The sequence below is a fragment of the Ochotona princeps genome, chromosome 19 (assembly GCF_030435755.1).
Source record: "Ochotona princeps isolate mOchPri1 chromosome 19, mOchPri1.hap1, whole genome shotgun sequence".
Classification (NCBI taxonomy): domain Eukaryota; kingdom Metazoa; phylum Chordata; class Mammalia; order Lagomorpha; family Ochotonidae; genus Ochotona; species Ochotona princeps.
In genome coordinates, this window is record NC_080850.1 from 1,043,149 (window position 1) to 1,067,191 (window position 24,043).

A 24,043-nucleotide genomic window follows, 5' to 3' on the forward strand; every position below is an offset into this window, starting at 1 on the left:
AATTCTTTCTCTAGATTAGGGAAATTTTCCTTTAGTCTTTCATTAAATACATTTGCAAACTCAGCTTGTCTTTCTGCACCTTCTGGGACTCCCATAACTCTTATATTTGGCCTCTTAATAGTGTCTTTCAATTCTTGAATACTTTTTTGGCCTGATCCAGCTCTGCTTCCAGCTTTTTGTTTGCTTCCCCCATGACTGGAAATATCTTCCAATTCTGAGATTCTTTCTTCTGCTTGCTTCATTCTATTCTGGAGACTCTCCACTGTACTTTAAATTTGCTCTACTATGTTCTTAATTTCTGATATACCAGCCTCGATTTACTTTGTTGCTTCCTTAAATTCTTTGAACTCTTGCATGAGCTTCTCATTTTTGATCAGAATCTTTAAAATGAGTCTTATGGATTTTGTGTCCCCCATTTTCTCGCTGTCTTCCTCAGTGAACTCTGAGGTTGGCATAGTGTTTTGCTCCTTTGCAGGGGAGTTTTCAGTAATATTCATTCTGCCTTTGTCCCTTCTTTTGCTCTTGATCATTGCACTTCTGGTTAGCAGAGTCTTCTCCTTAGGGCAGGTTTCTAAGCTGTGTCACGCACAGGTCTACAATGCGATTTTACTTATTGCGGTTGATACACAACTTTTTGCTTGCAGCCACTTGTGCCACAACCTCCAGCGAGTTCCAGGTCTGGGTTCTTATGTTAGATTTCCACCGTGGTCTCTTGGCTCGCCACTTTCCTCCTCTTGTGATAGAATGCTGAGGCTACACTGTTGTCTCTGAAACCTTTATCCAACTTTCGGTTGGAGCAGGTACCAGGATTAGCAAGACACCAGGCGTGCTATAGAGTTAGGTTGTTGGTGGCACTGATCTTGTCGGAACCTGTTGCACATTACGTCTGGGTGCCACACAGACCTATTTTGGCCGATACCATGCCACAGTCGGTATTATTTTCCTGTGGGACCAGTGCAATCCACTGAACTCAGCAACTTCTCACGAGCTCAGCACATGCGCAGTTCACTGTTGTCCCCTGCAGTCCCAAAGCTATTCCCACAGTGTGCAAAATGGCACCTGATGTATCACTACTAGAGTTCTTCATCTGCTGGCTGTCAGATCCAAGGGCTACCCACAACTGCCCTGGGTGGAACCCATAGAATGGCACATCATTGCAGTTCACCGATTCAGAAATGAGTTCACTCCCAGCTCAGAGCATGCTCCATCCTGTCCCCTGCCCTTTCCCCCTTATGCAAAATGGCACCCATTTCGGATCTAGGAATCTGACCAGGCTGTGAAATCCACCCTGTTCTGACAGTCTGTCTGGGATCTGCTGCTCTGTCTCTGCTCCTGGTCAAAGAGACCAGCAGAACGGACAGGTCTTTGTCTGGGTTCACCTCCCGAGCTCCCAGTGAAAGTCCCTTCCCACCTGGTTGCTGGTGGAGTTCTGACTGCTGGTGGAGTTTGGATTGCCATGCTGGAGTATCAATCACTGCAACACCACACTGCTGTACCAAGTGCTTTCCTGTGCCTATCAGTCTCCAGGTACCCCTCTGCTGTTCTGTACTTTCCTACTTCCTGAAATATGTCCTCTCTGCTTCATCCTGATTAAATGTTTTTCCGTCCGTTTAAATGTGTCCATACCCTATTCCACCATTTTGATTCTCAAAACTGTTGAATTTATATGGACAATAAGATGCTGGACTCTACGCATGGTACATGCTTGCAATGAAGGTATCATGACTGGATTTTTCTATAATACTGCAACAAGGTGGACGAATCCACCATGGGGAGGGTATGGGGAGGGGTTGGGGGAACCCCAAAGTCTTTGAAATTGTGTCATAAAATGAAATGCAATTTAAAAAGGTAAAAGAAATGAAATAACATATACAAATACTATTTTTCCACTCCTATATAAAGCAGCATTATATTTGATACACAGGAGTAAGCCACAATAAACTGGGTTCCAGTTGTTTTAGATTGGTGGTAAATGATGTGGGAATCCCACATGTAGCTCCTCAGCCAGGCACAGTGCTGGCTACTGCAGGTATGTGAAGTATCAACCAGCAGATGCAAGGTTTCTCTCTCTCGCTCGCTCTCTCTCTCATGCTGATTTTCAAATAAGTAAATGAATAAATCATTTTATATCAGTTTTAAATCTTGAGTTGGCTTCTGGTTCAAATCAGAAAGAAGCAAAATTATACAACACCCAAAGTAAATTCTGCCAGTAGTATAATAAGTGCTGCCTATTTTTATTAGTGTGCATACTATTTGCAATAATAAGTACTTATAGAACCCTTAGATTTTAACATAAGCTGCCCATATGCCTTGCAGACACTCATCTTAATGACTAAAGCAGCTCCTGTAGAAGGGTAGCTGATATCTGAGATGCCTAGTACCCAAATGGGAGACCAGGTTAAAGCTTGTGTGCTCTGCCCCAGCCCTGACTATTTCAGGTATCCTAGGAGGGGAAACAGTAGATAGATCTCTGTTCCGGGAGAAGTTCTGTGGTCTTGCAGACTTTTGCGGAATGAACCAGCAGCAAGTTCACCTTCCTTGCTCTCTTTTGATAAATTTCTTTCTCTTTCTCTCAGTAATTCTGTGTTCCCTGGTATCTAACTTTAGACCATAAAAGGAATTAAGAAAATACTTTATCAGTGATAAAATCCTGAAGTGTTAAATGGTGTATCACTGTCGCGGCTAGCTGAGCCGGCATAGTAGGCACGGCGAATGTCCGAGCAAAAAGCACCGACACACGGAGACCATGATGGTGGTAGAAGTGCTGGGAGCCATTTCTCCCCGAGCCGTCTCTCCACAAGCCTCTTTATTACCATATTATCTCCTCTTTCCCCCAAGCCCATCAACAGGACAATAGGACGCCAATGAGTCTGCAAAGGCTAGGTGCTACTGCCTTAGGCCTGATTCCTGAGTGCTCAGCTTAAGGAATGTAAATCAACTCCTCAGCCCACAACATATCACTACTTCTAAGGATAACAAAAGGCAACATCCACGCTAGATTATAACAAAACACTTTCATCAGTCAACCAATACTTACTATGTTACAGGTTTGCTTTAGTTGTGATTTATTTAATATAGTATTATTGATTTATTAACATTGGGCTCAGAGTCAATAGCCCTGTAATTAATGCCAAAACAAAATTTATCTGACACAAATACATCCTCTTTAAAAAACATAGTATCATTCTTACACTTAGGAACAGTGGAAGACATTTCTGTACTATGCTTGGGGATCACAGTAAGTAGCTAAGTAACTAACAACCACCGAAACGTGGCACAATACATACTGTGTATTAGACACTTGTTTATACAATGAGAACTGAAACTTATTTTGCCTTGCTCAATCTCAGCTGGAAATACATGCTTAATAAATTACTAGTTAGCACTGATGTTATATTACAAATGTTAGCAAGCAGGAAATTTTTTAAAACAGAAACTAAAAATTAGCCTGGAACACCCTTCATTAATTTATTAATTAATTTACTAATGAAGTATCAAATTGTTGTATTTTATTGCCCTTTATGATGAAAACCATGAGCTACAGAAATATTTCATAATTGAAATCTCTGAGGCTGGCACTGTGGTACAGTATCTTAAGCCTCTTGCCTGTGACACCAGCATTCCATATGGGTGCTTGTTTGAGACCTGGCTATTTCCAGGTCTCCAATAAAGCTCCCTGCTAATGCAGCCTGGAAAACAGCACAAGAGTGTTTGGGTAGCTGGGTCCCTGTATCCAACTGGAGCTCTGAAAGAAGCTCTCGATTTCTGGCTTCAGTCTCACATGTATTCAGGCTTGCATAGCTTTAGACACAGACAAAACAGGAGAACACCATTCTCTCATAAAGTTTACCTTAAAAGTGAAAGCGCTTTTAACAAACATTCACAGGACAATAAGGACGACAAACAAAAATAATAAGGGCTATGAAAAATATAAAGGATAGAATAGGGAAAGGGGTTTCACATAATGTTTTAATTATGTAGCCAGGGAATGATTCTTTGAAGACAACAATGAAAACAGGAAGATCTCATGAAGCTATTGGAATGACTCAGGTATAACTGGTAATGGATTACACCAGAATAATAGTAGGCAGCTTGGAGAAAAACAGTCTGTAAATCAACCAAATGGAAAAAAATAATCTTTGCACAATATACAACAGATAGTGGAATAACATCCAAGATTTACAGAGAGCATCAGATACTCAAACAACAGCCAAACAAACAACTCCATTAAGAAATGGATGAAGGACATGAGCAGGAATTTGTCAAAAGGAAAAATTCAAATGGCTGGCAGACATATGAAAAAGCGCTCAGGCTCCATAGCCATTAGAGAAAAGCAAATACAAACCGTACTGAGGTCCCACCTCACTCCAGTGAGAAAGACCTACACACAGAAATCTACTAATACCACCACTCATAAGAATGAGGGAGAAGGGCACACCTGTTCCATTTTGGTGGGGAGAGTACCTTGTAAAGCCACTATGGAAATCAGTATGGAGAGTGCTTTGGCAAGCGGAAACTGACCTGCCATATTATTGAGGTATCCCACTTCTGAGAATATATCCACATGAATTGAAATCGGAATATGAGAAAGTGACCTGCATACCTATATTTACAGCAGCATAATCCATGATAGCAAAGAAATGGAAACAATTCAGATATCCTTTGAAAGTGGAATTGGTTATACAAAACAAAAACAATGTGGTGCATCTACTTTTTGGATGTAGTTTCCCCCAAAATAAATAATATATTGGACAATAAGATGCTGGACTCTATGTTTGGTATATGCATGCAATGGGGGAATCTCAACTGAACTTGAGCTGTGGTTATGCAACAAGGTGGAGGAATCCACCATGGTGGGAGGGTTTGGGGAGGGGTGGGGAGAATCCAAGTACCTATGAAACTGTGTCACATAATACAATGTAATTAATGAATTAAAAGTAATAAATAATTTAAAAAACACAAAAAGAATAGAAATATGGGTAAAAAGTATAGACATATATTCCAATAGATGAATTTGAAAATGGAGGATGGCACACCAGTAATGTAAGATATGTTTTGGTTTGCATCTCTACTCCCAACTGAAAGGAGGACTCCAAGTAAGGCTGTCAAGTACACCGTGACAGTCTGATACTAGATTCTATATCATTAGTTATACCTACAACCCCTTGATACACTTCAAAAACAAATGATGCACTCATGGCTGTTGCCAAAGAGTAATACTATTGTAATAACATACTAGAAAATGGTTTGGGGTAGAATGAGGAGAGAGGAAGGAGAGCTGCACTGGGAATCTCCAAATAAACACATAAAAAGAGGGCAGAGACCATAAAAACGGTCAAAACACATTTATAAAATGAGTAAAAATGTTACTATTTGCCTCCCTGAATTCAATCTTCTATTCTCAAAGTAGAAAGGCTAATGATTAACAATAGCTCATTGATGGTGGAGGCAGGATCAAATCATATCATCTAGAAGCTAGTTGCACCTAAAGAGAGGTTATAGGTCCCTGAATGGTTGCCAAGAGAAGGCAGATCTCTAGAGAGAGAAAGTTATAGAAGCAGAGTATGTTTCCAGTCTGATTCCTGACCCACTCCATGATAAATGGTCTCTACACTGTTCTCCACCCTCACCAAGCCAGAACCCATGAGGCCACTCAATTTTGAATAATGTACTTCCATCCCATTAGGCAAAAGAAATCTTCCTTAATAAAAAGTTCCTCTCTAGCATTTAAAATGTCATAAAGAGCTTATTAATATAGGATAGAAAAACCGAAGTCAAGTATAGCTTGAGGAGTCACCCTGACAAACTAGATAAATGAATATTTAACTAAGACACAGAATACCTGAGCAGGAGCAATTAGCACAAAGGAGAGGTGTCAGCTTTATACATATTAGAGATGGATGCGTGCAAAATTAAATGGAACTGAACCCCCTGACCCAGTCAGATAGCATCAATTGTGATCGAATTTAAGGTGATTGGGCAGTAAGTATTCACATGAAAATGATTACACAAGCCTTTGTGTAATAGATTAAAATGTCAAATATTACTTTCAATACTTTCTTGAGGAAAGTGTTTAAGATCAAATAATATTTTATAAATGAATCACGAATTGTGAATGTCTAGTAATCACAGAAACAGAATATGAAATATACACTTAGGCTTTGGAGTCTAGTTTTCTTGGCATCCAGTGCAGCTTGTCCTATACTCTTTGTCACTGATGACACTTTGTTTCACTTTCTTTACACATTTATTATTTAAGTTTTTCCTGAAGCTTCCAAATTTTTGCCTTTTTCACTGCAAAGATACTTGTTCAGTCTGGAGATTTAAGCATGTTTCTCACTTAGTAATCCTAGAATAAATGACTAGCTTAGGCCATATTAAATACTGAAAAACATAAAAGTATACATAAAAATCAATGAAGTTTCTTTCAACTTATATGGTCAGGTAATCTAGTTTCTTTCAACTTACATGTCAGGTAATCTAAGCATTTAAAAAATTGTAAATACTTTACAATGAAAAAATGCTGGAATCACTGAAATTTCATTATTTAGCCTATAATATTATCTAATTAAGAAAGTAACAATAAAAGAGCTAAAAGTTGTTAAGTGTTACCATTAAGAAACTTACCTTTTCCTTTTACAAACATACTCTTTCTTTAAGTCATCGAGTTCTCTCTCGGCAAACCGAGCTGCCCACTGAAAAATAACAAAAGATGGAGAACATGCAGACAAATGTTAGATGAAAATGAGCATGAACATCCTACAGCATACAAACATCGCTGTCAATGTATGCATCCCCTGAAATGAAATGCAGATAAAACATTTTGAGTTGAAGGATCTTTTGGAAAAGGAAATATTTCAGGTAAGCAGATGACATGGGCCTAAAACTGGAGATGACTTGTGCACTTGCCAATGAATGTTGCTCTCTGATGTGAGATGGAGGACTGTTTGATTAGTCAAGGAATATGCTAAGGGCAATGTGGGAGGATGCAAGCTTCAGGCAATGGCAACAGAGACTCAGAATCATTACACATGGCAGCTTTGTATATTAGCCTCAAGGCGATCATCGCTACAGAAAATTCACTATGATTCTGTGAAACCATAAAGGTCTAAAGCAGTTTTGCAGCATGTGGTTAAATGCTATTTTGAAAAATAGATGAAATTATCAATGCATGTTGTACTTCCAGTAAGTTCATGGCACTGTCTAAATCATATCCCATTTTATTCAGTACGAGGTAAAGATAAAATCAAATGTTACAGAGAACAAAGCTTGCACAACCAAGTGAATAAACAGCATGTAATAATCACAACCATTCATGTGGAAGGTTAACCTCATTCTGAGAGATCTTCACATCATTTGCACAATCATTTTGTGAAACTTTGGACTGGGAAAACCATATGATTCACTAGGCTTGTCACATAAGTATAGTTAAAGTCACTTAATTTATAATTTATTACAAATAAAAAGAAGTTAGTCTGCATTTTTAAAAAATAAAAGTAATTACTCATATTTATTAAAAAGTGAACTGCATAGTAGAAACAGCTTGGACAAATAAACCACATAAATATTTACAAAATGAATCACTTATTTGTAAACCTTGCCATCATATAGAAATACATGTGTAAATATTATTCCTACATGTAATGATATAACAAATTTTTACTAAGAAATTATGCCAAAGATAATTGCTAAAATAAACTACTGAACTATTGATATGTGGAACCAAAATTATTTGAAATTACAAGAGAAAGAATGAAAAACAGATTAATTGAACATGACTTGTTAAAATAAATTATGAATTATTTGTTTAAAAAATACCTGTAACACATTAAGAAATAAGGCTACAAAGTTGGGCTCCTTGCCATGGTCCATGCCTACAATGATGGACATATGGCTGTTTATGCATTACGTGTTATAGTAATAATATAGGGGAAATCAGTAGGGGAAGGGAACTTGGGAAAGGGGTAAGGGAAATCTCAGGGCCTATGGAATTGTAGCATAAAATGATATAAAAACGGTTTTAGAAATGCAAAAATACACCTGTAACACATTAAGAAATAAGGCTACAAAGATAGGATATAATGTACTCCACTTTTTGTGAAATGCTCATATGAGCTTTTAGTAATCCTCATGGCACCACAGGACTAGAGACAACATCCATATCAGAGAACTTGGTTCAAGTCACAGCTACTCTGAGTTTCATTCAGAGCTTCCTGCCAATGTGATCTAGAGGCAAGAAATGATGGCTCATTGCAACCACATAGGAGATTGCATGGGGAGTTCCTAGATCCTGGATACAATCAGATCTAGACACATTTTGTGGCCATTTTGGACAGTTAACCAGCCGAGCCGATGGAAGAATGCTCAGTGTCTTTCTCTGCATCCCCCTCTATCATTCAAATAAGTAAACAAATCTTAGAAATATTTTCAAAATGTGTGTAAATGCATGCTTTGTACATCATCTGAATTTGGGTTGCCATATTTATTTATGTGAGGAGGCAGATCGATGGAATAAACTCCTTATATCCTGCTTCACTTCCCAAATCCAACATGAGCTGGAACTGGGCCAGGGCAAAGATGGAAGTAAGGAAATTGAAGGAACAGTTCAAGAGAAATACCCTGTATGTGATGCAGGCATTCTAACTGGCATCCAAAATGCTAGGTCAATGCTAGGTCAAATAACTGCCCTGATCTGAACTTTCAGTAAGTATATGCTATTTGTAGTGGATGTGACAAATACTGCTTCATTGAAATCTAGATGGCACACTTTCTGTATCTTTTAACTTAAAGTCAAACTTACTAAATAATAAATTCAATGCAAAGTGACAGAAAATGCACAAGACTTAGGCTCTGAAAGATCAGGACTGCAATCTCTACTTTTCACTTCCTAGTCATGTGACCTTGGGCTGTTGTCCCATCTATAAAATCTGTAATAATAAAATCTACTTCACAGTTATTAAGTGGACTTAATGGATGTTTTTTCAGACTATTTTCAAGTGCAGTGCCTAGAACATTAAAAGGTGCAAAAGTAGCCTCCTCCACCTCTGTGTCAGGGACTCCCCGAAAGACACTTCATAACCTCATGCAGTTCCTCTGCAGCACAGACCAATGTTCACAATCATCCACTTCTTAATATGTAGTAACTCAATAAATATTTAAAGAACTCTGAATTTTAGAACTAGAAGGGGCTTAGTTAACTTAGCGCTTTATCCACCCCATTGTTTACAAACGATTAAAATGATTCAGAGAACTTTGTTTCTTCATAAATAACAAGGGGTAATCCAATGCCCCAAAAATGTGAATCTGTGACCATGATCTTTGTATATGCACATCACATCCTTCTGACCCTTGCGGACAGTATAGGTTCCTTTCGAAATAGCAACGTGCTAAAACTAGACTGTATGGATTGGTCAATGTGTTAATTCTCACAAGAAGCGTAATTCCACTTTTGGTGCAATTAGAATAAAGTGATTCTTTTACATAGTAATTTATTTTCTTCATTTTAGTTGCTCAGTATTATCTTCTAGAAGTAAAATCATAACTTGATTTATAAAAGGTAAAAAGTTTTATGGGAATTTGATACTTACCCAATTGTCATTTGCATTTTTCTTCAAATAAATAATCTAAAAAACAGAATATTTTAAATGTATGCTTTTCTTGTATAAAAACATACCTATCATTTGCTTAGGAAATAACTCAAGTCAAAACTATTCCAAATATCACTAACATCAGTAACAACAATATTGATGCAAATTTTCATGTACACATCACGCATTTTAGGTATATGTGAAGACAATTAAAATATAATTATTACACTTCCACTTTAGGTTCTTTGGTCAATAATTTTCATTTGTGAAATCTAATGTACTTTTACAACAAAGCAGGGGACATGATACCTAAGAATTCTTGTGTCAAGCTCTTTGAAATCCTGAAACTGCTGAAATGTCTTAGCCACATGTGACATTCTAAACAAAAGTGTACAACTGATGGAGCAGTTCATTTGTGCTTGCACACACGTACACAATACCTAAACATGATTATAATGAATGACACATGCATGCCTGTGTGTGCACACACATACCTGTACTTGGTAATAAAGAATGGTGCATGCATGCACATGTGCACACACACATACACATACTCCTGTACAGGTACAGTAAAGAATGGTACATGCATGCATGTATGCACACATATGTAGACCTGGTAATAATGAATGGTACACAGAAACACACACACACACACCTGCAGCTGGTAATAAAGAATGATACACACATGCACATGTGCACACACACACTGTACCTGTTTATAATGAATGGTACAAAAGAATGGTACACACATCCATGTACGCACACAGCAACACACACACCTGTACCTGGTAATAATGAATGGTACACACATGCACACACACACACACACCTGTACCTGGTAATAAAGAATGGTACATACATCCATGTATGCAAACACAGACACACACACCTGTACCTGGTAATAATGAATGGTACACGCATGAACACACACACACCTGTACCTGGTAATAATGAATGGGACACACATGTGCATGCACACACACATACCTGAAATTGAAAATAATCAATTGTTCTTTCCAATTCTTGTTCAAGGACTTTGACTCTCCATCTATGAAAAAAAATTATTTTTACATTAATGTATAAGCACAATACCCAGGGCACTCATAAAACATTATTTACATCAAGGGTTTTCTATTCTTAGCAAAAAACTCCCAAAACTATATATATTGAGAAATAAACATGAGGAATTATCACGTTCTCAAAAAAAAACATGATCTGATGTTAATATTCTAGTATTTAGGCACTCCTGAAACAAAGGTCATCCCAAGATTTAGACTGTGTGTATATCTGCTTTAAGTCTGATCAAGGGAGGCTTATTTGGACATCTGAAATCTTCATGTGATCATAGAAAATTAATGTCCTCTATTTGACAAATGTTATTCATTACCTTTGCAAGATTAAAATGATGGGGACAGCACTGTGACAAGGTGGTCAAAGGCTGCTATGCTCCTGCATCACCCACATCTCGCATGAGCACTCATTTAAGTTCCACCTGCCCCACATTATCAAGCTCCCTGCCAACGTGCTTGGGAGCGTAGAGAAAGATGGTTTACGTGTTTGGGCCCATGTAGGAGACCCTCAGGAAGCTTCTGGCTCCTTGTTTCAGACTGTCCCACCCACAGCTGAGGTCACTGAGAATGAGTCAGCAGGTAAAAGACTCATTCATTCATCCTTTCTCTAATTGTTCCTTGCTCCATGTTTCTCCTCATTTCTGTTCACTGCCTTTCAAATACATGAATCAATTAAAAAAGACTATCAAGCTAAATCTTTCAGATAAAATCCAACTTTGCTTTTTGCGTGATGCACAACTAATCACATACAGCTGAATCTTGCCTTTTGTCTATAGCTTTTACATTAGTTCCTTGGGTCAACTGAAGAAGGATCCAAGGTTAAAGCTGGACTTAAAATCTTGTAAACAAAGCTGACTCCGTGGCATAATGGGATAAGTCTCCCTCTGAGGCACCATAATCTCATAATCTCATATAGGCCACTCATTCAGATTACAGGAGCTCTATTTCTGGTCATGCGGCCAAGCCAATCTAACTTTTATCTGTCTTTCTGTACCTCTAACTTTCAAATAAAATAAATAAATGAAAAGAGACTTTTAAACAGCCTAGTGTGAAGGCTAAATCTTCACCTTGCAAATCATAGGGATCCTATATGGGCAGCAGTTCCTATCTCAGCTGCTCCACTTCCCATCCAGCTCTCTACCTGTGGCCTGGAAAAGAAGGGTGGCTCAAAGTCTTGGGCCCCTACAACCATGTGGAAGACTCAGAAAGCTCCTGGTTTTGGATCAGCTCAGCTCCGGCTATTGCAGCTACTTGAGTGAACCAGCCGATGAAAGATCTTTACTCCTTGTATCTCCTCTCTGTAAATCTGCCTTTCCAAGAAAATTGAATAAATTTTTAAAAATTTCATATACCTATCCAAATAATGTTAACTGTGCATTTTCTCTGATTTTTCTGGTAGTGAGCTTTTAGCTACTCTCCAACTCACAAAAGAAAAAGCATTTAATACCGGTAACTGTTGATTGCTGCTGTCTCACAGTTAAGATTATCAGCCACTTTGAAAATATGATCTTCTTTCTTTAGTTGGCAATTTTCTTCTGCCAGCAATTTCCTTAAGCAAAATATTACACATTTCCCTTAATATGCACCATAAAACAATTTTATTGCTTAACTATATCAAAATTGGTGATTCCCAAAAGTATTTCCATTCTTATCATTACAAACACGGCAAAAAACTGCTATATAAACATAGCATTTAACATCATAAACTCAAATTTTAATGCAAACCATCTAAAATACCACTGCTATCACAACAGATGCCAAAGTTTTGTGTAGGAATTTCACATAGAAATTAATTTAAAAGGTGCAAAAATGAAATTATGAGAATACATAACATTTATCCAGACTTCCCATATAAAGCAACATTATATTTGTTACACAGGAGTAAGTCACAATAAACCATGTTTAAGTCATTTTAGATTGGTGGTTAATGATGTGGGAATCCCTCATGCAGCTTCTCAGCCAGGCACAGCGCTGGCTGCTGCAGGTATGTGAAGTTTCAACCAGCAGATGCAAGGTCCCTCGCCCTCTCTCTAATGCTGATTTTCAAATAAGAAAATGAATCATTTTATATCACTTTTAAATCTTGAGTTGGCTTCTGGGTCTGATCAGAAAGTAACAAAATCATACTGTACCCAAAGTTAATTATGTTAGTAGTATCATCAGTAATATTTTTATTAGTGTGCCTACTTCTTGCAATGATAAGTGGCTTTTGAAGCCCTGAGATTGTATCAGAATCTATCCTTAGGCCTTACATGTAATGATCTTGCTTAAAGACTGAAACAGCACTACAAAAATACTACAACCCATTACACAATATATATGAATGCAAGAAACTAAGTCAGGTCTTGTATCATGATAAATGCAGATAAATTTTTTTCTTTATATACATTTTATTTTTTATTTTGTTTACACAGTCGATTAGGGTGGGAAGCGTCCTGGATTAGGGGAAAGTAGATGAGACCATCGTTTCAAATTTTTTCTACTTTCTGTGTCTTGGAAAACGGAATGGGAGGGGAGCAACACCCAGACTCTCAACCGCTTCAGCACCTGGGGATAGGGAATGGCCCTCCAATGCCATCCTAGGGTCCCCAGTGTGGCACAGGCTCCAAGGGTTCTGCTCCCTATTTATTCAGGAAATGCCAATAAAAACCACATTACCATTCCAGCAAATACCAGTGAGAATGGTCTATATTTGTCAATCTATTCACAACAGGTGCTGGCATGGATGTGGGAAGAATGGTACCCTGTTTCACCGTTGGTGGGAATGCAACCTGGTGCCACCACTTTGTCAGTCAGTATGCAGAGTACTAGGACAACTGAAAGTGAATCTACCGTACTGTCCAGCTAGTCCAATACTGAAAAAAATCCAAATAATGTGAAATCTGCATATGAAAAAGTGACCTGCAGCCCTATATTTATAGCAGCATGATCCATACAAGTGAAGGCATGGAAACAACCCAGATGCCTTTCAAAAGATGGATAAAGAAACTGTGGCAGATCTACTACATGGAATAATAGACACCGAAATGAAATCAAATTCTACCATTTGCTGCAAAATGGTCCCAGCTAGAGACCATTATTCTCAGTGAAATAAGTCAATCCCCAAAGGACAAACATCACATATTCACTCTGATATGTCAACCTTCACGCAAAATACCAGATCAATATCTAAGCTAACATATACATACATATATTTATCATTGAAGATACTTTCCAATATGCACCTCTTCTCCCTAAAAGAACTCACAATGAAACTGTTAAATATACTTTGACAATAGCATATGAGATTTTCTAGCATTGTCTATACCTACAAAGCCAAGATAAACTTAAATAGAAGAATCATAGACTTGTGATTGTTGCTATAGGATACTATTGTTATAATACAGTAGTTCAGAATGAGGTATGAAGCGGGAATCTCTGTGCCTACAGAACAGTGAAAATACACTAAATTGGACATAGGTATCATGTCACCAAGTAATTTAAACTTTAGGGACCACCCACATATATACTGTCTGACCCAAACAACAGTGTGCAATGCATGACTGTGATTTGATCCACAGGCAGGGCTCACAGGTAGTGATTCTTTGATACTACACTATCCATCTGGATTGAATTTTAGTGACTTAACTATGGAAGAAATCCTGTGGGAGATTCATAAATGTATTACATCCTACACACTATAGCAAATACTGGTTAGAAAGAGATACTATATATGAGGCATCATGCGAGTATAAAAAATGAAATCACCTCATTAGGAAACAACTCATAATGAATATGGATATGGGAGAAAAGAGTGTTTTTGAAGACTCCATAGCCTGCAGATGGTCATTAATTGACACCTGTTCCAATGAGACAACAGATCTATGTACCCTCTTCTTGATTTTGAGAGGGCCTATTAGAGTATCAATGCAAAAGAAACCCTTTTGATATGACCAATACATGGTCGTATCTTACTTCAAATATTTAAAGCAGCACACTTATCTATCAGGTTCTAGCCTTTCAGTCTCTCCAACAATAAATTTGGAAAAGTGCTAGTAATTTACTAGTAATATTTCCAATACAGTAGTAAGAAATATCAATCCACTTAATTTGGATGCTATACCTACAGCATATTAGCCAAAAATAATTCTTCCTTCCTAAGAAGTTCCTTTCCAGTATTTTAAATAAAGCCATAAAATACCTATCAATACAGCATATAACAAAACAGAAGCCAGCAATGGCTTAGGAAGTCACCCTGATCAATTAGGCAAATTAACTCCTCTTAGTTAATAAGACAAGGAATACTTCCATAGGAACAATTCGCACAGGGTACAGGAATCAGTTTACCATATATTGGAGTTGTGTATAAGGAATTTAAAATTTAACTGACACTTAAAATTTTCTAAATGAGATACTCCATACATTGGAGATGTGTATAAAGAATACTGAAACCAGACATGCTCAGATTCCTTGACGTAGTCTCAAATATTATTTAATTTAAGGCAATCACATACTGAATAGCCAATTCCTGGAAATTACACAAGGTTTTATGAACTATTTCAAAACTTCCAATAGTACTTTCAACACTTTCTTTCTGTTATCTGCCCCAGTTTCTCTCTTAAAGATACTATCTTAAGGTCAAATAATATTTTTAAAATTTATTATATATATATGTGCGTGTGTGTGTTTTATTTTTATGGTTCCATAGGCACATGCTTTCCACCCTCCCACTACCCAGTCCCCCTCCCCACCATTTTCCCCCATGTTATTACAACAGTATGGCCCTTCAGCAACAATCACACATCCAACATTCTGCAATTTAAATGTATCACACATTGTAGGTATAGACAATGGTAGAAAGTCCAGCATCCTATTATCAAGGTATGTTTAACTGCTTTCATTGAGAGTTCTTTTATTCAGGAGTAGAGACACATTGTGCAGTGGATCTTCACTTCCCACTATGCTACTCTCCATTCCACAGTTCATCAGAGGGAATGTATGTATATACATGTTTACCTATATATCTATTTAACTTCTATGTTGCATGAAAGTTTCTTTATATCAGAGAAAACACATGTTCCCTTTGGTACTGGCTTTTTTTCAGTGAGCATAATGGTAGATGGTTTGGTACCACTTTGTTGCAGATGGTAGAATATCAGCCTTTCCAATGGGTGAACAGTATTCCACCCTAAAAAATGAATGAGCAAATCTAATCATAAATTAAGAATATTCAGTAATCACAGAAATTTGAACATACAATATATGACTCTGCTTTCAAAGGCTATTTTACTTGTCATGCAATGGAGTTGGCAATGATTTTTATTACCTGCATGGCATCATGTCATTTCCTTGATACACTTCAGTCATTATTGGGACTTCCTGCGGATGTGTCCCAATTTCACTTCCAAATTGTGTCTCTTCTGACTTCAAAGGTATTTGTTCAATCAGATGACTTTCAATATGTTCTAAAGAAAATTTTAGGTCATAACAGAAGGAATATTTTAAGTTACACACTAACATCTGAGGGCAAAAGTTACCAAATTAATAAGTTAATGACAAAATTAACAAAATTAAAATGGCTCCAACAATAGACCATCTAATGCTTTTCAATAGTTAAAAGATCTAGATCTACCATTTTAAATATTGTTTCATATTTTCGTATAAAATCCTCAAAAACCCCCATTGAATTTAGCATCTATTATTCAACCTAGAAGCTAAAATGCATTAAAAAAGGCTTTTAAAAGCATTTTTTAATAGTTCCTTAAACTATTTCCATAACAATCAGTAATATCCATTTTATCTAGTAAAGAATTTGCCTCTCAATAGTATTATATTTCCATTCAGCAATAACTTTTAGGCTTAAACATAATATGTGTTATAAATCATACAAGGAATTTAGACTTTTGGCTAATAAATACTCAGATGTCCTCTAGACTTAAACCAAACTATGCCTGAGAGAAAAGTATAAACTTTAACCTACCTTCAACTGCTAATTCACCTACAGTAATCTATAAAAATGAAAACTAACAATTCTAAATAATCTGAGTGCTTCAAAATCAGTGTGTTATTTGATGATAGAATGAAGGAAAGATATATTTTCCAAAATGTGGCATGAATCACTACCACAAACTAAATCACTACCACAAACTTAATGAAAAGAAAAAATACAAAATCATATTAATAAGTCAAAAATTTTAGTAATTACATGTATTGAGTATATAACTATCCTAAAATACTCACTACTTATTTAAATGAAAATGCAAGGAATTTTTAAGTAAATATCTTAAAAATAAATGATTGAATACACACAAAACTATGTATATCTGTACTTTTAAAAAACTTTTGCAACCCATTTTAAAAGTTAAGCTACTTAGGGCCCGGTGGCGTGGCCTAGCGGCTAAAGTCCTCGCCTTGAGAGCCCCGGGATCCCATATGGGCCGGTTCTAGTCCCGGCAGCTCCACTTCCCATCCAGCTCCCTGCTTGTGGCCTGGGAAGGCAGTCGAGGACGGCCCAATGCATTGGGACACTGCACCCGCGTGGGAGACCCGGAAGAGGTTCCAGGTTCTCGGCTTCGGATCGGCGCAGCACCGGCCCGTTGCGGCTCACTTGGGGAGTGAATCATCGGATGGAGGATCTTCCTCTCTGTCTCTCCTCCTCTCTGTATATCTGGCTGTAATAAAATGAATAAATCTTTTAAAAAAAAAAAGTTAAGCTACTTATTCCACTGCTAAAAACAATTATTTATTAAATTGATGTTGAGTATTTTCTTTTTTTAAAAAAAGATTTATTTATTTTTATTGCAAAGCCAGATATACAGAGAGGAGGAGAGACAGAGAGGAATATCTTCTGTCCAATGATTTACTCCCCAAGTGACCACAATGGCCAGAGCTGAGCCAATATGAACCCAGAAGCCAGGAACTTCCTCCAGGTCTCCCACGCGGGTGCAGGATCCCAAAGCTTTAGACCAACCTCGGCTGTTTTCCCAGGCCACAAGTTGGGAGCTGGAGGGGAAGTGGAGCTGCCAAGATTAGAACCGGAGCCCATATGGGATGCAGGTGCGTTCAAGGTGAGGACTAGGCCACCGCACCAGGCCCGAGAATTATTTATAAAACAGTGTTTCATTATTAGAGATAATGCTCATTTAGCGTAGAAGTTTGAAAATACAGATTAGATTATAAACTGCCCATGCTTCTCTATTCAAAAACGATCATTATTGACATTCAAATATTTCCTTCAATACTTTACTAATATAAATTCTGTGATTTAAAAATTTTTAAATGAGATGCTTTTTAAAACCCAACTTAAAACTTCAAACTTAAAACTGACTATAAAAGAAATGTTATAAATATCGCTTTATATTTAGTTTTTTTGTTAACCTCTTAATTTGTCTCACCCATAAATTCAGTTTTTTATAAGCTGTATACTTACAGGAAAAAAAAGGACATAATAAATGAGATTCAGAACAAATCAGTTTCAAGCCTAAAATCATGCAATATTCCCCTTCTAAATAAGCCTACTATGAGAAGCAATTTTCTCTTGCCATAATATCGCTGTATCACACACACACACACACAGACACACACACACACACACTTTAAGTACACCTTCCACTTCCAGTCCAGTTTCCTATTAATGTACCAGGGAGTCAACAGATCAAAGTTCAAATTCTTGGGTTCTGGCCAACCACTTAGGAGACCTGGATTAATTCCTGGTCTTCCGTCTGGTCCAACCCCAGCTGATATGGGCATTTGGGGACTCAATCAGTAATAAAAGATTTCTCAACACCCATCTCTTGTCTGTCATTGTTCATTTTCAGTAAATGAATAAATACAGAAATCCTTCACAATTTAAAAAATCACATCTTTCTTCATGAATGTATTTATTACTTGAGCTGTAGTTCAGGGGGGAAAAAGCATAACACTTGGAAGAACCATCAAGGAAGGAAACTTGTTGTAAGGAACATGAGATCTGTCTATATTACTTTTAAATTTCCTGTAAATCTCTAACAATTTCAAAATAAAATATTTTCTAAGATGTATTTCTTTGAATGGCCGAGTTATAGAGAGTGAGGGAGAGTAAAGGAGAACCAGAGACAGAGACCAAACTTTCTTCTGCTGCTTCACATCCCTAACACATCAACAGCCAGGGCTGGGACAAACAGCATCCAGGAACGCAGAGCTCTCTCCAGGTCTCCCTTGTGGGCAGCAGGGACACAGGTGCTTTCATCTCCCATTTCCCACTGTCTTTCTAGCTACTTTAGCAGGAAGCTGGAAAGGAAGTATGGCAGGCTGGACTCAAACAAGTATTCATATTGATGCCAGCATTGCAGGTGGCACCTTAAAACACTGTGCCACAATGCCAGCCCCTAGATGTCACTTGAAGAAAAAACCAAAGTCATCAGAACTGGTTTGAAAACACAGTGAATGGCTTCAGCTAACCCAACATTTGGCAGGTCGACTGCAATGGATAATGGTAAAAACTACTGTGATGATCCAAAGTAGTGTAACGATTTAACTTAATAAAAATCTTGAGCTATGAATTAGTGTTTTATGTAGCACTCCTATTTTGAGCATGTCACCTACCCATTTGTTTAGCCTACAATAGGGAGAAAAACAAGCACTGAAATGATTATGGTATTCATTTTTTAAAACTGCTGTAAGGAAGACATGTATCAGCTGTGAGGAGAACAGTAGGGAAGGAGACTACAAGTCTCTCTAAGGAGTTGAAGGGATTGGTTGAAGGTGTTCCAGCTGAAGGTAAATGTAAAGGGAGACAATGACACTGTGTTGCAGACATGCCAAAGCACAGTGTATCAAAAACAAGGACTGCAGGCGAACAACCAAAAGAAATAGCCATCATTTTATCAAAAGATGAATCCTGACTTAATACCTAAGGGAGTACCGTTTTCCGAGTCACTCTTCATGTCTTGTTCCACACTGTCATCATCGGCAATATCTTCTCCAAGGATGGCAGAGCAATTTTCCATCTTTAGAAAGTGTTCAGAGATTTTAAAAAAAAAGACAGAAGGTAATAACTTACACTAGTGCATTTATTATTTCTTTTCTCTTAAGATTGATTTACTTCTTTATTTCAAAGTCAACAGAGAGGAGAAGACAAGCACTCTTCCATTTACGGGTTTGCTACTCAAATTATCACAACATTCTGAAGCCAGGAGCCAGGACCTCCATCTGGGTCTCCCACATGGGTGGCAGAGGTCCAAGTAATTGGGCCATCTTTCTGTTGCCTTTCCAAGTACACTGCACCAAGGAGCTATGAGATGCTCATGTATGTGGTAGCTTCACCTACAGTACCACAATACCAGCCCAAATGTATTTCTTGTGGACGTACAATTACACTTTTTAAATAAATCTACCTAGAGTAGGTATTTGGCACAATAGTTAAGAAGCCCATTGAGATGCCCATATTCTCATCTGAATGCCTGGGTTCCCATCCTCACTACATCTCCCGATTCCAACTTCTTCTTAGTTCTCCTCCATGACCATATTCACCCCTAAACGCCGCACCAACAGGTGGTGCAAGTAGAAGCATCCCTGCCACCTTGATTGGACATTCAGATGGAGTTCCTGGCTGCTGGCTACAACAAGGTCCAGGCAAGGCTGTTGTGGCTATTAAGCTCTATAAGATAAAACCAAAACTAGTGATTCTTTTTTTTTTTTTTTTAAAGATTTATTCATTTTTATTACAGCCAGATATATACAGAGGAGAGACAGAGAGGAAGATCTTCCGTCCGATGTTTCACTCCCCAAGTGAGCCGCAACGGGCCGATGCTGCGCCGATCCGAAGCCGGGAATCTGGAACCTCTTCCGGGTCTCCCACGCGGGTGCAGTGTCCCAATGCATTGGGCCGTCCTCCACTGCTTTCCCAGGCCACAGGCAGGGAGCTGGATGGGAAGTGGAGCTGCCGGGATTAGAACCGGCCCATATGGGATCCCGGGGCTTTCAAGGCGAGGACTTTAGCCGCTAGGCCACGCCGCCGGGCCCAAAACTAGTGATTCTTAATGAAACATCTTACAATAGTTCATTCTTGCTAAATCCATATTTTAAAATGGCAAAATGTTGTATGAGATGATTATCTGCTACAAATAAAAGTGATCATTAACATAAAGTATATATTTTATATAATGACCAATCTGTGATATAAAGATTACAAATTTTAATGTATTAAAAAGAAAACATAAGTGAGGAGTTCAACTGAGATAAAATACATTCTTAAGAAGTATTCAAATTAGAACATGAGACGTTTCCCAGCATTGGGTTGTTTTTTCTTGGATTGCAGAAAAATTTTCTAGCACTGTAACAAAAATATCACATGACTGTGTCGTATATTTCTCTGGAAAGCCCCACTTAAATCTATTCTGCTCTACAATTTCCATCCTTCAGTTGCCTCACACTTTTAAGAGTTTGAGGCACCAAACGAAAAGGTCTACAGCTTTGCACACAGTGCTAGGATTGTTCTGTTTAACATGTATTTCAAGGTCTGTCAATCTTTGAGCTTAGAGAAAAAGTTAAACAACACATTTCTCACATGGCATCCACAAAAGGAAGGGTTCAAGGACAAGCCTTCTAACTCACAAATGCAAAAATCCACATATGTTCAAGTCTCTTATGCACAACAGTGCATTATTCACAAACAGTCCATAAATGCCTACATTTTAACTCAGTTCTATTCTGCTAATGATACTTAGTAACTCTGTTATGGAAACAGTGATAGCATTATATATTTAGAGAATAAGCACAAGAAGAAGAATCTGTCAGACACAATACATTTTTTTTTTCAAATAGATCTGATGCACAGTTTGCTGAATCTATAGCTGTGGAAATTGTGGGTGCAGAGGGCAAGCTATATGATAGTAAGAATATTGGCAAGATTCCAGCCTAGCAATTTAATTCATAATTTGCCATTGCAATGATTTGCTTCAGTTTATTTTGTTTGGAAAATAAAGTTTTTAAGTTTCTAAGTTAAGATACAATTCTATCCAACTCAGTCACACATATCAGTAGAGTCATTTACCTTAATTTGATTTTCATTGTCATTGATAGGTTGGTCTGTAAGTACTGTAGTGCATATAAATGTCATTTTCTCTTTAAGTCCATTCAGCTCTTGTTTTGATATTTTAGCTTCTCCAATAAGCTAAAATCACAACAAAAAATTCAATTCATCATACATGTTTGTAAACAGATACATTTACAAGGCTGCTATGTCAATAACAGACATCAAAAAGACAGGAAAGATGATTCCTATTGCAAAGAATTTTCAAATTGGGGTAGTATAAAATAATAGGCTTAAGTATTCTTTAACTCATTTACATATGTATATAAAATCAAAAGTTTTCTGAGACAAAAACACAGATACTTTATAAAGTTCATGTAAAATGACTAGGGATAAGTTTGTCATTAAAAATTCTTTAAAATCCATGCAAATTTTTAATAGTATGAATTTTTTTCTATAAAATGGTTGGAAACACATCTCTCTCCATTTCCCTCTATCCCTCTGTCATTCTGTTACTTTGCCTGTCCTAGAAAGAAAATCCATTATTTAAAAGTAACAAACTTAGGCTGAAAAAAGAGACTATGTAGATAAGTAAAAAAAGGTATAAATTCATGAAAGAAATTTTCCATATACATATGAAAGAAACATCTTACACTTCATAAATTTACCATCAAACAATAAACATTAAATTTCTCTGCCAAACTGGCCCTTCATTGGAGAATATCCTACACAATCACACCCCCAAAAATCCTTTTCTGTAAAATTACCAAAGAATCAGATGATGCCTAACAGGCAAAATAAAATGAATACTGGGGCCCGTGCTGTGGCACAGACAGTCAGGCCTCCACTTGAAAGACCTGCATCCCCTGGGGGTATCCAATCAAGTACTGGTGGCTCCACTTCTGATCCAGCTCCCTGCTTATATCCTGGGAAAGCAGTCTGGGATGGCTTAAATTCTTGGGCCCTTGAATCCATACAGGAGACCCAGAAGAAGCTTCAGCTATTGCAGCCATTTGGGGAGTCAACCAGAGAGGAAAAGGTCTCTCTTTCTCTATAACACTACATGTCTCTCTTGTAAACATGCCTTTCAAATAAAAGTAAGCCCTAAAAAACTGAAATTAAATGGCCTGGATAGCCTAGTAGTTAAAGTCCTTGTTTTGAATGCGCCTGGATCCCATATGGGCACTGGTTCTAATCCTGGCAGGCTTGCCTTCCATCCAGCTCCTTGCTTGTGGCCTGGGAAAAGCAGGCAAGGATGGCCCAAAGCCTTGGGACCCTGAACCTGTGTGGGAGACCTAGAAGAGGTTCCTGGCTCCTGGCTCCTGGCTTCAGATCAGCTCAGCTCCAGCTATTGCGGCCACTTGGGGAGTGAATCAATGGATGGAGGATCTTCCTGTCTCCCTTCCTCTCAAAGTATCTGACTTTGCAATAAAAATAATAAAAAATTGAAACCAAGGAAAAATCATCAAATTTAGTGACTAGATGCTATCTAATACACTGCTAAAAAGTGATGTAAACATGCAGTAATAAAAGGTTAGTGAATGATCATTATTACAATAATTTGTTTCAGGAACACTGATAATTAAAACTACATAAAAGTAGTTGTAACAAGTAATGCCATCTAAGTCATTTTTTTAATAGAAAAGTGTATTTTTGATTCTATCAGAAGCTTAACACTGGGTTGACCATCACTTGCTCTTGACGTTAAGATGACAAAAGATTGCTGCTTTTTGTTATTTTAGAGGCATAGTGTTTAATAGGTAAAATAGGAAATGCATCAAAGATGACTGTAAAAACAAAACATGGAAAGTGACAGAAAAATAGTAATAAACTCAGTAGACCTCAGAAGCTAAGACATAAAAATGGGAAGGCCTAAAGGCAGATTAATTTGGTAACACTCCGCAAAAATTAAATAGTCTGAAGGCAAAAAAAAAAAAAGCCAGCAAGAGCATCAGCAAAAAAAAAAAAGGAAGAAGGAGAAGGGAGGAGGGGGAGGGAAGAGGAGGGGGAGGAGGAGGAGGAGGGGGTGGGGGGAGGGGGGAGGAGGGGGTGGGGGAGGGGGGAAGAGGGAGGAGGAAGAAGAAGAAGAAGAAAAAGAAGAATTGGATTGAGCCTCTCATGTAACAAGGCGCCACTCGACATCCACATCCAGTATCTCTGATAATGAAGTGGCTCAAGTCTCAGTCCACTCAGTTTCCTCTTTACAATAAATACGACCCTGAAGAGTCAGTAGGTGATGGTTTGTGTAGCTGGATCCCTGCTGCCTACATGGCAGACCAAGAGTGAGCTCCCAGTTCTGAGTGTTGGCTAGGCTCAGCCTAAAATTACAACTATTTGGGGAGTAACCAAGAAGATAAGAACTTTCTCTATCTCCACCTCTCAAATAAACACATTTT

The 24,043-nt window shown here is 37.8% G+C and overlaps 1 long non-coding RNA gene across 1 annotated transcript; it reads right to left on the reverse strand.

Annotated features, from left to right (window-relative positions):
• Positions 1-10,574: 10,574 nt before the first annotated feature.
• LOC131482597 (uncharacterized) lies at positions 10,575-16,075 on the reverse strand. Its single transcript, XR_009247143.1, has 3 exons — positions 15,963-16,075; positions 12,105-12,206; positions 10,575-10,635 (listed from the first exon to the last, which is right to left on the reverse strand). It is a non-coding gene; the product is annotated as an uncharacterized LOC131482597 (long non-coding RNA).
• Between the last annotated feature and the right edge of the window lie 7,968 nt (positions 16,076-24,043).